The 13,553-nt window shown below is 45.3% G+C and overlaps 1 long non-coding RNA gene across 1 annotated transcript; it reads right to left on the bottom strand.

Annotated features, from left to right (window-relative positions):
* Window positions 1-2,071: 2,071 nt before the first annotated feature.
* Window positions 2,072-13,366, bottom strand: LOC309523164. Its single transcript, XR_014215272.1, has 2 exons — window positions 13,284-13,366; window positions 2,072-2,298 (listed from the first exon to the last, which is right to left on the bottom strand). It is a non-coding gene; the product is annotated as an uncharacterized lncRNA (long non-coding RNA).
* Window positions 13,367-13,553: the final 187 nt, after the last annotated feature.

Genomic DNA, 13,553 nt, shown 5'->3' with positions numbered 1-13,553 from the left:
CGTGAGCTGTCCGTTCCAAGGTCGCCTGCACATTCCCTGAGGACTGACTTTGCTGCTCGTCTTCATATACCTGATCGACTGTAATGAGGGGGAGATCCTCAAATGGAGTCTGTTCTTCGCCTTCCATGCTAGGGGAGAGGACTTCAAAGCGATTGTGTATTTCTAAACAATCAGAGAGAACCCTGGGCCTCCATATATCTGGCACCTGTGTTGGTGAACTAGCCTCCTTCTCAGGGGTGTCCCGTATCCTTGGTGGAGACGGTGTGCTCTGTTGCTTCCCAGAAGAGCTGCAGCTCTCTAATTCTTTGGAGCGTAGCTACACGTTCCTCCAGTTGCTGGACTTTGTCTTCTAAGAGGGCAATCAACATACAATTGCTGCAGGTAAAGCTGCCTGCAACCTTTGGCAAGATGGCAAACATTGCACGGGAACCGCAGGCGACTGCAGTTCCCTCCCCCTCCATCTTGAAAACGTGTCGTTGGGGGTGGCTACAGTGGTCCTCCATCTTAAAAAGTGTGAAGACAGGACAAATAACCCCCCCCCCCGAAAAAACGTAGGTCTCCCCCAGCAAACGTTTGAGACTAGCTCCCCTAAATCTAAAAGATGGATCAAACGGCGTGCGCCACTGCCCTGCAAGCTCTGATAAGCTCATCCCACAGCTAATCACCTGACTCAACAGAAACCCTGCCCCCTCTGACCTTTGCACAGGGAGAGCAGCTAATCAGCCACAAAGAAACACACACAGAAGTAAACCCTTTTGCTCCTCCTTCAGCTGTTGCCCTGCAAGCTCTCTGAGTCTCTCTCAGTCAGCCATGTGGGCTTGTCAAAGCTGTTTGCTGGCTGAGAGATCTAAATGCTATTTATTATTTAGGCAGATTCACAGCACCTGAACCTGGCCTTCCTCTGCTAGCACGTTCTACAAGAAGAATACCAGCCACCGCCAAGCACACAGGCTGTGCGTTTTTGCATGTCTATGTGAAAGGATCAGACCCTGCCTATGGGGTGGGTGGGTGTGGAGAGGAGAGAAGGAAGGAAGTGGGTTCCTGATGCAATTCCCTGCTACAGACATTCTGGCACCCCCCTTTTTGGATGCCACTTCTCTCTCTCAAGCACACACACGCACACACAATCTTTGCTGAATGGCAGTGGATCTGGAGCCTCCATGCCTTCTGTGTGAGGCAAGGGCACCATCCCGAGGATGACGAGGGAAGCCAGCAGAGTCTGGGCACCTTACAAATGTCTTATGTAGGAACATCAGAGGCCTGGAGTCCAATGCCAACTTGCCCTATGTGTGTCTGAGGAAGTGGGCTCTGGCCCATGAAAGCTTCTGCCTTGATAAATTGCCTCTCTAAAATGAGGCACATGAACGTTGTGCTCCTTTTGTTGCCCCTTGTCTGACAGGGGCTTCAGCTGCTCCCTCTGCCTCCCCAGTCAGTAAGAGAGGCCGTTGTCCCAACTGTTGGCAAGGGCGAAGAAGAAAGGCTCAACTGAAAGCTGGTTTCAGAAAACACAGGCAGGTGGGACTGGAGCAGCTGGGTCTCTGGCCTCCCTGGGCTCTGCCCAGGGGCCTCTCGCAGCAGCACAGGCAGGATTATTTCTACACAGCTGCCCAGAGCACACAGCCCTGGTCACAGAATCCCAAACTTGAGGTAATTTCCACAGTGGGAAGGGGCGCAACGAGTCCCCATCTATGGTTTAAGCCACATGCAGATGCTGCACAGGAGCAAAGAAGCTGTCAGTCAAGGACCCAGGTACTGACTTTTGTGCCATGGAAACAGGAAGCCCTGTCTGGTTTCATGTCTGGTGATCACTTCCAGCTCAGCCTTCACACACCCAACTACACCCCACAGTCGCTCAGCCCCAAAGCTCAGAACCCCAGCTGCCTCTTTGTGCAGCGGCCACCACAAGGCTCAAGGAGCCTCTGCTGCCCAGACAGGCTGCTATTTACAAAGAATGGCACGTGGTCAGGTGCTGGAGCGGGGGGCCAGCAAGTGGAGAATATTGGCTATTTGCAGGTTAGTAGCGCTGCAGAGAGCTTGCTGGGGAGACCATGCATGACAAGGAACTAAAAAATAACTTTAACAAGGTTTTAATAACAATAACAAAAACTCCTTTTACACTAAAGATAACAACAACAAACATGACCCAACCACCAACCATCTCCCAGGGTAATGGGAGAGGAGCTAGGTGCTGCTCCTTATATACTAGACCCAATTGCTGACACAGCTTGATGAACACAACTCAGCAGCACCTGCTATGTTTCACAGCTGCAAGAATGGGTCCCGTTATTTGCCCTGGCCCTGAAAGAAATACACAACTTGCGAAGCAATAATGAACCTTTACATTTTACAGTGACCATTCAACAGAGAAAGCAAAGGCTCTGCGTCACTCCCCAGAGAGGAGTGGGGCCAGCACTGAGGACAGCCTGCCTCTTGCATTGGGTTGGAGCTGCAAGCCCTCGACTTCTGTTCCATACAGGACTCCGCCCCAGTCACCCTTAGCAGCCTTGAACGGTTACCTCGCTGGCCTGACCTTTGGACAAATGTGTGCTCCAACTTAAAATAAGGCTGCTCAAGAGGCTGTGATGGTTTGGCATCATTCAGCTTTGATAAGACACTGAGCCAAGGAGGTTTAGCCAGTGTTAGCCCTACTCTGAGTAGACCCATTGGAAATAATGGACATGACTATGGTCCATTAATTTCAATGGTGGGTACAAGCCAAAGCACCAAACTGCAGAGGAGAAGCCTGGATGGGGCCTGAAGACAGGAGTAAATTAGCTTAGAAGGAAGGCAAGGGATGGCAGAGGGACCAGGAGGACAGGAAAGTGCCTCGGGGCGTGTGGCTGGAGAAAGGGGGCTGCATCTCCCTTCCTTGCAAACCGCACCCAGTGAAACTGAATGTTGGAGGATTCAGGGCAGATATATTGCAACAAATGGGCAGTCAGGATTTTTGCGGGGGGGGGGTGTTACTTGGTTGGGAGGACTTTTGTTAGGGGTGATTGGTTAGTTAGTTAAGTATTTCTATTGTTTTCCTGTACAGTGGTGCCCCGCAAGACGAATGCCTCGCAAGACGGAAAACCCGCTAGACGAAAGGGTTTTCCGTTTTTGAGCTGCTTCGCAAGACGAATTTCCCTATGGGCTTGCTTCGCAAGACGAAAACGTCTTGCGAGTGTTCCGATTTCCCCCCACTTTCCCCCCACTTTTCCTAAGCCGCTAATAGTCTTTTAGCCGCTAAGCTGCTAAGCCTTTAATAGCCGCTAATCCGCTAATAGCGCTAATCCGCTAATAGGGTTGCTTCGCAAGACGAAAAAACCGCTAGACGAAGAGAATCGCGGAATGGATTGTTTTTGTCTTGCGAGGCACCACTGTACTTGATGGGGTGGGACAGCTGCCCCCCTGCCCTTTGCACATGTTGCAGCCCCCCTGTCCTGTGCACATGCTGCAGCACATGGTGAAATGCTAGAATTTGCTTCTCCAACAGCCAGAAATGACCAGGAGCAACTTGGAGAACTGCTTTAAGCTGTGCTTTGGCAAATCCAAAGGCTACCAATGCCTCCTGGCCACAAGGGTTGACGCCATCCAGTGCCAAAGATTACAGAGATTTATATAAGTTGAGTGGGGGGAGAGTTGATGCTGCTACGCTGCTATGTTTGTGCGCATCTAGTTGGCCCCAGTGGCACTCTCAATGTTGGACTAGTTGGGGGGGCACCTTTGATGTCCAGCTGCAGATGCCCCCCCAAGAAAGCTCCCTCGCCCCTGATAGCCTAGGAAAAGCAGGTGTGGAGCCAACTGTCTAGCAGGGAGGCCAAATGCTGGCATGGAAAGCAGAGGCAACGGATGTCTTTGCTTGGCCCAGCATGGCAGGAAGCTGCCACCGAAGGCTACTTCCTTATGGAGGAGCCCAACTGCGGGACAGTGAGCCTGGTCCCCACCAGGAACCACCCACCCCCGTGCAGCCTGTGAAACTGTTGCGAAAAGCACAATTTGCACACCAAGACAAGCCAACCCGTGGCATAAGCCTGCCTTGCCCAGGAGAAACAGAAAGCGGCTCTTGCGACTTCCGGAGGCGGCGCAAACAGCAATGGCGGTCTCCTTCACTTGCTGAAGGGGAAGCTCCGCGGAAACGGGTCGTCCGCTACGGCAAAGCGGAGACCCACGTCGGAAAACCACAGGCAGAGTGAGCCTGTGGCCATGGGACTCGGCGGGCACCAGAAGCGCCCCCCGAAATGAAGAAGGGACCCCGTAAGGGGTTCCGGAACGTGGAAGGGATCGCGGTGCTGTGAGTCGATCGCTCTTTCCGTGTGAGCGAAGCCGCACAGCTGCTGTCGGTGAGCGCTGACCTTTTTTCCTGGATTATTGGATTCGGTAACAGCAACCCGTGAGTAAAAGGGACTAAAATAATCTAAATTAATCTTAAAAAATTCGGACTAAGCGGGAGATGCAACCAGGAAGTCCGTCTCCCTCTTCTGCTAAACTTTTAAAGCAATGACTTTGATCTGAAGCCTTTGAAGAGGAGTTGAAAGTTTTAAGTCTGCGCATGATTTGAACTGTCGTTATTGGAACTAAGGGATTTAATTTTCCTTTCTTTTTGGATCTTGGTTTTGATTTTTCCTCTCCCTGTGGATTTACAAAACTACATAAAGAAACCCAGGTACTTGACTGCCAAACTACTGGAACTGTCAGTTTGCGGACTTTGTCTTTGTTACAGTGAGCTGTTACTTTTGAGTGTTTTTGGACTAGCTACTTTGAAACACTGCTTTCTAGCACTTTTCCTGAAACATTGTCTAAGTAAGGACTTACTCTGCTGATTTTAAAGAAGAGCTGAAGGTCTTTTTGGAAATATAAGATTGGTTGGACATTGTTGAACATTGAGGAATTTTCCAAGTTTTGGAATAAGTTTGTGGAAAAACTTCCTTTGTTTCCCTCAAGACTGGTTTGAACTCCCCCTAGTGGACTTTGGATTTACAATTGTCTGTGACCTGTGTTTTTCCACTTTCTTCCTTCAACTTGTTGTTTACTCTCTGGGCTTGTGGATTCCCATGGGAGCATACATAATTTGACCTTGGCACGTAGATGGGAGTGGAATGAGTGGCACTGGGAAAACAAGATCAGCCAAGGCTAAAGCTAAACAATCAACTCAATTAACATTAACTTCCCAGTTTCGCAGATCATCGGTTCCCACTGTTTTGGGAGCACAAGAAGTAGAAACTGAGTTGACTCCACTAGAAGGCATGGCAGCTGGAGGAAATGAATCAGTACTAGATAAAATCCTGGAGAAATTGGAAACATTGGACAAAAAAGTGGATGCACAATCGGCTAAGATTGACCAAAACACTGCCAGCCTAAATAAATTAACTGAACAAGTTACTCTACATGCACAATCAATTGGGAAGCTTTTTGAAGCTACCACTGAGAATCGTAAATTGGCTGAGGCGGCCAATGAGGTGGCCAATGAAGGAGGAGGTTAAACCATTGCACAAACAGGTGGGTGAACATCAGGCCTACCTGTCTATGATTGAATTACGTTCCAGGGAAAATAATCTGAGGCTGAGGTCAATTTCAGAACTTGAACAGGGGAATTTGATGGATTATCTGACAAAAGAATTTTCTAAGTTTTGGAATTTGGAGGAAGATAAGGACTTTAAAATTGTGAGTGCCTTTAGACTTGGAAGAGTGGTGAAGAAAGATAGACCCAGAGACTGTCTGATCATTTTGAGATCTAAGGAAGAGAGGGAAAAAATACTAGGCCTACATTACGAAAAGTCACTTGAAATTCAAGGTAGGAGAGCCGAAATCTACAAAGATATCCCTAAACAACTTTTGGATCTTAGAACCACCTATACAGAACTAACAAAACTCTTGAGAAGCAACACAATTCCTTTTAGGTGGGAATTTCCTCAAGGATTATCTTTTACATTCAGAGGGAAGAAAGTGAAGATTAAAACACCTGAAGACAAAGACAAGTTTTTGAACGACTAAGGAGAAGACCTGCAGAAAGGGATTACAGGGCCTGGGTCTTGGCCACCACCACCGCCTGCGCCTGCACCCACACCTTTGGGATCTGACGACCAAAAGAAAGAAACGCCACCACCTACTGAATAACAGATTTGCCCAGGATGTCTCTGCAACTTCTTAGTTGGAACATTAATGGCGGAAATTCCCCGGAAAAAAGGAGAAGGATATTTCATATACTAAAGAAAGAACAATTGGACATTATTTGCTTGCAGGAAACACATGTGACTAGGCTCCACAGAAAAGTGTTAATCAATAAGAGATTAGGCCAAGAATTTATTTCATCAGACCGAGTTAAAAAGAGAGGGGTGGTGATCTATGCTAAGGAGAGCCTATCACCAAAATTCCTTTTTAAAGATGAGCAAGGAAGAATTTTGGCAATTGAAATACAAACTCAGGGTGAAAAGTTTTTGATATTGGGAATTTACGCACCAAATGAAGGAAAATCAGAATTTTACAAGAAGCTGCATGAGACAATGCCGGACTATCTGGACTATAGCAACATCATTATGATGGGAGACATGAATGGGGTGGTGTCCACAAACATGGATAAGTCACAAAGCCAAAACGTTACAAAAGATGGCAGACTACCTAAAACTTTTTTTGAATTGACTGACAATATGGACTTGATTGATATTTGGAGGACAAAAAACCCCTTAGGAAGAGAAGGAACATTCTTTTCTGAAGCCCAACTGACATGGACAAGAATCGACCAAATTTGGATAACTAGAGGTCTGGCACCTAAGATTAGAAAAGTGGAAATCTGCCCAAAGACCTGCTCCGACCACAACACAGTAAAGATGGATATGAGACTAACTACAACCGGCTCCTTTAGATGGAAGATGAATGACACCCTGCTCAGAGATCAGGAGATTATTTAAAAGGCCCAAAAAACTTTGAAGGACTATTTCGAAATAAATTTGAACACCACGGTGGAAAAAAGAGTAATCTGGGACGCAAGCAAAGCTGTAATGAGGGGGTTTCTGGTACAACAGAACACCATAAAGAAAAGAGAACAGAATGAGAAAAAGGGCAAGATTTTGGAGAAAATTAGGGAATGTGAGAAAAAGCTGAGATTGAAACCGAACACAGGAGATTCTGAGAGAAATTAAACTCTACCAAGCACAATATTCTAAATTGATAAATCAGGAAGTAGAGTGGAAAATCAAGTTAATGAAACAAAGATCATTTGAATCGGCAAATAAATGTGGAAAGCTGTTAGCATGGCAACTGAAAAAGAGACAAAAACTAAATACGGTTACCAATTTAGAGATTGAAGGGAAAAACATTCAGAATCCTGTGGAGATTAGAAAGTGCTTCCAGAGATACTTTAAACAACTTTATACTCAAGGGCCGCAAAATGAGATTGAGATAGACCAATTTTTGAGAAGGAATGGCCTACCAAAATTGTCTCAAGATAATAGAACAACCCTGAATTATAAAATAACACAACAAGAGATTGAAGGTGCCATTCAGAATATGCAACTGGGCAAATCTCCAGGGCCAGATGGGCTTACCTCCAAGTACTATAAGACATTGAAAGAATATCTGACACAACCATTAATGGAGGTTTGCAATGAGATTATGGAGGGGAAGAAGGCACCGGAATTGTGGAAAGAAGCTTTCATCACATTGATACCCAAATTGGAAACTGAAAAGACACAACTTAAGAACTACCATCCCATCTCCCTCCTGAATGTGGATTACAAAATTTTTGCTGATATTCTGGCAAGTAGACTTAAAAAAGTGTTAAATGAAGTAATTCATAAAGACCAGGCAGGTTTTCTCCCAGGCAGACATTTGTTTGATAACACTAGAAACATTATCGACATTTTGGAACTTTTACAAACGAACATCAATACAAAAGCAGTGTTGATTTTTATAGATGCGGAGAAGGCCTTTGATAATATTTCTTGGAAGTTTATGAAGAAAAATCTTGAAGAGATGGGAGTGGGATGGGGGTTTGAAAATGGCATAGAGGCAATCTATTCAGAACAAAAAGCTAAATTAATAGTTAACAATGTGGTGACAGAAGAGTTCAAGATTGAGAAAGCAACACGACAAGGCTGTCCTATTTCCCCTTTGTTATTTATTTCGGTCCTGGAGGTGCTCCTGAATATGATTAGAGGGGACCGGTTGGTTGAAGGGATTCAGGTCGGAGCCAAACAGTATAAACTTAAAGCTTTCGCAGATGACTTGGTTTTGACATTGCAGGAGCCAGAATCTAGTACGAAAAGGGTTTTAGAATTGATTCATGAGTTTGGTCGGGTGGCGGGTTTTAAATTAAACAAGCAAAAGACTAAGGTTTTGGGGAAAAATTTGACAACTGTGGAATCAGAAAGGTTTCAGAAAGAGACAGATTTAAAAGTGGTTAAAAAGGTGAAATACCTAGGGGTTAACATGACTGCCAAAAATCTGAATTTATTTAAGGACAACTATGAAAAGTGTTGGACAGAAATTAAAAAGGACTTAGAAAGTTGGTCAAGACTAAAACTTTCCTTCTTGGGCCGAATTGCTACGATAAAGATGAATGTATTGCCAAAAATGTTGTTTTTGTTTCAGACCCTACAGATTGTGGACAGAGTGGAATGTTTTACAAAGTGGCAGAGAGATATTTCTAAATTTGTCTGGCAGGGCAAAAAGCCCCGAATAAAATTCAAAATACTAACTGATGCTAAGGAAAGAGGGGGGTTTGCCCTGCCAGATTTGAGGTTGTATTATGAATCCGCAGCTTTCTGGTGGATGAAAGATTGGCTTCTTCTTGAGAACACTGATGTCCTAGATCTGGAAGGGTTTAACAATGCTTTCGGATGGCATGCATATTTGTGGTATGACAAGGTAAAAATCCATAAGGCTTTTAAGAACCATATTGTCAGGAAGGCTGTGTTTAATGTCTGGACAAAATACAAAGACTTATTAGAAAACAAGACCCCAAGGTGGCTGTCACCAATGGAAGCCAAGGCTCAGAAAAGACTCAATATGGAGGCCAATTGGCCGAAGTATTGGGAAATATTAGAAAAAGAAGGAGATACTTGGAGATTGCAGAGTTTTGAGAAATTAAAGGACAAAGTGCGAGATTGGTTACATTACGCTCAGATTAGGGAGGTCTTTAAGGCAGATAAAAAAATAGGTTTCCAGGTGGAAAAATCGAAATTAGAAACAGAACTGTTAGAACCTAAGACCAAGGTACTTTCAAAAATGTATAACTTGCTGTTGAAATGGAATACACAGGATGAAACTGTCAAATCAGCTATGATAAATTGGGCACAGGACATTGGGTACAATATTATGTTTGCTGACTGGGAAAAGTTATGGACCACCGGAGTGAGGTTCACGGCATGCAATGCCTTGAAAGAAAATATTATGAAAATGATATACAGGTGGTACATGACCCCAGTCAAGCTGGCAAAAATATATCATCTGCCTGATAATAAATGTTGGAAATGTAAAGGAACTGAAGGAACATTCTTTCACCTCTGGTGGACGTGCCCAAGGGTTAAGGCTTTCTGGGAAATGATTTATAATGAGTTAAAAAAGGTATTTAAGTATACCTTCCTTAAGAAACCAGAGGCCTTCCTTTTGGGCATTGTCGGCCAAGGGGTGTTAAAAAAAGATAGAACTTTTTTTATGTACGCAACAACAGCAGCAAGAATACTCATCGCAAAGTTCTGGAAGACCCAAGATTTACCCACACTGGAAGAATGGCAGACGCAACTGATGGATTACATGGAACTGGCTGAAATGACTGGCGGAATTCGGGACCTGGGAGAAGAGACGGTGGAAGAGGACTGGAAAAAATTTAAAGACTATTTACAAAAGCACTATAAACTGTATGAATGTTAGGAGAATGCACGATTGAAAGTAACACGGCAGCAGTAACTTTGTTGTAGGATATATGAGAACAAGTGAGGTTTAAGGAAAGGATGAAATTTGAAGCAATATTATGCTCAAACCAAGCAGTTTAATTTACGATAAAGTTATTTAAAATTTGGGACATAATATCTGAGATTTATAAAATAAGAACTGAAATAAGGTAATAAATTGCTGTCTAACAAACTGATCAAGAACGCAGGGAAGGGTGATGTGAGGAAGTCCAAAGATTATGAAAATATGACTTATGAACAACTGTATTTTTTTATGTACTCTTTTTTTATTCTTTGTTTATTTCTTAACTTTGCTTAGACTTTTTCTTTGTGTGTATAGTGATGGTATTTTATATGTTTGGTGGTTTGTTTGTTGTTTAAAAAATTGCAATAAATATCTTTATTAAAAAAAAGAAAGCGGCTCTTGCAGACTTTGGGGTGGGGGAACAGGCCAAGGTTGGCCCTGTGACAGGTTGGTGCCCATCAGGCACCATGTGGAATTTTGCTGCGCACTCAGCTCCCTTTTGCTGTCTTGAAGCAGCAGATGGAGCTTTGGCAGGCAAAACTGTAGGGATGGACTCTGGGGGTGCTGTCCTCTGCACAAGACCAGAGGGACCTTTTGCACAGCACTCCTCTTGGGGACATGACTGCTCTGCCAGATCTCTTTTCAATCAGTAATCTCCAAGGCAATGCGATGACCAAATGCAAAGATATATCAATATACACTCTTTATATAATAGGAAATAAAACCAAATAAACATGTCTTACAAGCCTCTAAAAGTCTTTGAAGACTATGCAAGTCTCTGAAAGAAGCAATGTATCAGATTCTTATCTGGTGAAAACAGGCTGTACAGCTTAGTTTATGAAAGTTTTCACCAGATAAGGTTTTATGTTTTCAAGGGAATCCATTAATCATAAGTTTTCTGTTTATGTGATTTCATACTATATAAAGAGTGTATATTGATATTGTATCATTGTCTTTGGTCATCGTGTTGCCTTGGAGATTACTATTGTTTGCAACACGGGGGTTAAATTGTTAGGTCTCTTTTCAGGGCAGGTTGGCAAGCAGAGCTGGCATTCACCATGCACTGCTCTCCTTGGCAAATGCAACCCAAGCGCCTCTGTCCCCAGGACTTCTTCTTTCGGGGGACCTGTACAAACTCCTTGACAAGAGGGCAGATCCTGGACCAAGGAGCTCCCTCTGCTCCTCAGTGTCACACCCACCAAGCGCTAGGCGGCTCCGCCTGTCCTCCCCAAGCTAAAGTGGGTGAGCCTGAGCGATTCAGAAGCCGCAGGGCGGAGGAATCCTAGAGTTGGAAGAGACCACAAGGGCCATCGAGTCCAACCCCCTGCCAAGCAGGAAACACCATCAGAGCACTCCTGATATATGGTTGTCAAGCCTCTGCTTAAAGACCTCCAAAAAAGGAGACTCCACCACACTCCTTGGTAGCAAATTCCACTGTCGAACAGCTCTTACTGTCAGTAAATTCTTCCTAATGTTTAGGTGGAATCTTCTTTCTTACAGTTTGGATCCATTGCTCCGTGTCCGCTTCTCTGGAGCAGCAGAAAACAACCTTTCTCCCTCCTCTATGTGACATCCTTTTATATATTTGAACATGGCTATCATATCACCCCTTAGCCTCCTCTTCTACAGGCTAAACATGCCCAGCTCCCTTAGCCGTTCCTCATAAGGCATCGTTTCCAGGCCTTTGACCATTTTGGTTGCCCTCCTCTGGACACGTTCCAGTTTGTCAGTGTCCTTCTTGAACTGTGGTGCCCAGAACTGGACACAGTACTCCAGGTGAGGTCCGACCAGAGCAGAATACAGTGGCACTATTACTTCTCTTGATCTAGATGCTATACTCCTATTGATGCAGCCCAGAACTGCATTGGCTTTTTTAGCTGCCGTGTCACACTGTTGGCTCATGTCAAGTTTGAGCCAACAGTGTGACGCGGAGGAGATATAATAATAATAATAATAAATTAATTTTATTTATACCCCACCCTCCCGGGCCAGAGCCAGGCTCAGGACGGCTAACACCAGTAAAATTACAGTAAAAACATAATAGGAAAAAACAAACCAATTTAAAATACAAGTTAAAATGCAATTTTAAAAGTAGTCCATAGAAGGTGTCTATAGAATTTGTGCTGTTAAACCGGAAAGGGGCCATCGCAAGAACTGCTGAAATTTGGGGAGGATGAATAATTACCATGGAATGGTCTTGGGGGTGGGGTGCACATTTCCATTTATTTATTGTTATTACTATGCTTAAAAAAAAAAAACAAACAACCATAAAAGGAAGTGGAGACGCCGCCGTCCCCGCGAGCTCCCGCCCTCTCCGCTGGGCCAGATGCAGCCTCGGGAGACCCTCCCTCCTCCTTGCGAGCTCCACAGGTCAAGCGGGATCGGGGCCACCTTTCCCGCCTCGCCTGCGGAGCCTCCTTTGGGCGGAAGAGCCGCGGCTGCTCCGCAGGGGATTCTATGAAGTCCGCCGGCTTCTCGGCCCCAGGCCAGCTCCCTCACCAGGAGGCTGGATAGGAGGCCCCTCCAGCGGAGCCCGTGCCTGAGGGATGTTGTAAATAAAAATATGCCCTTTTCCCTTATGGGGTATCCAAGAGCCCATATAGAGTCCTTGCATAGGTTCCCTATTGGTAGGAGAAAAGAACAGAGGCCAACCAGAGAATATTGAGAAGCAAAGCAGCTAGTAAGCCTGATCTTTATTGATCTGTTGCAACAGGGTGCTCCCCTCACTCGCAGGAAAGGCGGAGGACCCCCCAAAATTGCTGTGCAAGGGCTTATAAAGACTTTTGAAATTCCCATTCTCTAGATCAAGACCACCCCCAGAAACATTATGCATACATCACAGAAGGGGTGTAACCTAAGACCACCCCTCAGATACATCCCACCTACATCACAGAAATTTTAATGTTGTTTTTCTCCTGTCACAGTTTATCTCCTGTCTGGCAAGTTACTTGATTGGATTGCCTGGGGAGCCTGGCCATTCTTTTGTAGTGGTAAAATACTTATTTCCTGGGCCAGGTCACAGGCCTTATTCCTTATTCAAACAGACATATCCTTGAGACAGGATTTGTGAGGAAAGAGACAATGGGGAGGCTTTTCCAGTTTAACCTTGCAGAGAAAGGATTAGGTCAGTTTAGGAATCAAAATGGTTCCAGGATGGTCTTCCTGTGTTGATCTATGTATGTGCAATTATGAACATTACCATATATCTAAGACCATAAAATTCCTATCACAGGGACAACGTGGAGAAGGGCGCCCAAAGAGGAGGCACGGGAGGGGGAGCCAGCCTCGCTCGCTCTTTCCGGGGAAGGCGGGAAACTTCATCTCCACTAACAGACCACTTTCATTGCGCCATAACGTGTCTCTTAAACTTACGTACCCAAACAAACAAACAAACAAACAAACAAACGCGTTTCGAGGCGAGCGCGCGAGGAGGAAACACACAAAACCGCCTCCAGACGACAAAATGGCGGCTGCGAAGGCCATGAGGGAGAGGACTACGTTCCCCAGGGTGCTTTGCGGAAGGCCCGCGAAGCTCCGCCGCCTCCTCCGATTGGTCCGGACGGAGAACTCGATTTCCCGTGGTGCACCGCATGAGGCGGCGACTCCTCCGAGCTTGGCGCGCGGGCCCGCCATTTTGTGCCGCTCTCGCTCTCGCC

This window comes from Podarcis vaucheri, assembly GCF_965113315.1.
Source record: "Podarcis vaucheri genome assembly, chromosome: 18".
Classification (NCBI taxonomy): domain Eukaryota; kingdom Metazoa; phylum Chordata; class Lepidosauria; order Squamata; family Lacertidae; genus Podarcis; species Podarcis vaucheri.
The sequence above is the reverse complement of the archived record's forward strand: the minus strand, read 5'-3'. Positions and strand labels throughout refer to the sequence as shown.